Source organism: Euphorbia lathyris, chromosome 10, assembly GCF_963576675.1.
Source record: "Euphorbia lathyris chromosome 10, ddEupLath1.1, whole genome shotgun sequence".
Taxonomy (NCBI): Eukaryota; Viridiplantae; Streptophyta; class Magnoliopsida; order Malpighiales; family Euphorbiaceae; genus Euphorbia; species Euphorbia lathyris.
Window position 1 is genome coordinate 10,212,881 of NC_088919.1, and position 1,181 is coordinate 10,214,061.

General features: G+C 36.5%; 1 non-coding gene across 1 annotated transcript; it reads right to left on the reverse strand.

Moving 5' to 3' along the window:
- Nucleotides 1-379: 379 nt before the first annotated feature.
- Nucleotides 380-486, reverse strand: LOC136210064 (small nucleolar RNA R71). Its single transcript, XR_010677775.1, has one exon. It is a non-coding gene; the product is annotated as a small nucleolar RNA R71 (small nucleolar RNA).
- Nucleotides 487-1,181: the final 695 nt, after the last annotated feature.

Here is a 1,181-nt window from a genome sequence, read left to right on the forward strand (position 1 = left end):
TATGGCAAATCCACCAACACTTATGGATTACGCTAGCCTAGGGGTGGTCGGTGTAACCAATAGTATCGTTAGACCTAGAATAACCGCAAACCAATTTGAAATTAAGCCAACTTTGCTTAATATGTTGCAAAACAATGTAACATTTTATGGCTTACCTAACGAAAATCCTAACGCTCATTTGACAAATTTTCTTGAATTTTGTCACACTTTTAAAATAACAGATATGACTGTCGAAGCAATCAAACTTCGACTCTTTCCTTTCACTTTGAAGGATAGAGCCAAAGAATGGTTAACTTCTATGCCAGGTGCAACATTTGAAACTCGGGACCAACTAGCCCAAGCGTTTTTATCAAAATATTTCCCTTTAGCAAAAACCACAAGAGTCATAAAAGAGTTAACATCTTTTTCTCAGAATGATAATGAAACTATTTATGAGGCTTGGGAACGTTTTAAAGAACTCCAACGTTTATGCCCACACTACCAATTACCCGATGCACTTTTAATGCAAACATTTTATAATGGGTTGAATCCTACAACTAGGGGTTCATTAGATGCTATGTCGGGAGGGTTATTTATGAAGAAGACATCCGCCCAAGCAAGAGAACTTTTGGAGGAAATGACAATTAACAGCAGTATGTGGCCCGCTGAACGTGGACACATACCGGTGGCGAAACCATCATCCTCAACCACATCATCTGTTAAAGGTATAGTGAATCTTGATCCTGTCGCGATGTTATAAGCCCAATTTTCTGCCTTATCGCACAAAATTGATAGGTTTATGGCACCGTGCGATGCCAATGGTAATCCAATCCAAACGGATGTGGATTATGAAGGTATGAGCGAGATTGAAAAGGTAAATTTTGTCCAAGGGCAAAACCAAACTAATAATCCTTACTCTAGTACTTATAATTCTGGATGGAGAAATCATCCTAACTTTAATTGGAAAGATAATAATAATAATGCAAATGCTAATCAAAATTGTAGCAATAATTATCAAAATCAATCAAGAGATACGATTAGCACTTTATCTTCTAAAATCAACAAATTCATAGATGCTATCAGTGGAAAAATAAGTAATCACGACGATGGTTTTAAACGGATCGAAAATAAATTCGATCAGCTTATTAAAAACCACTCATCTAGCATCCATAATTTGGAGGTTCAAATTGGTCAAATTGGTC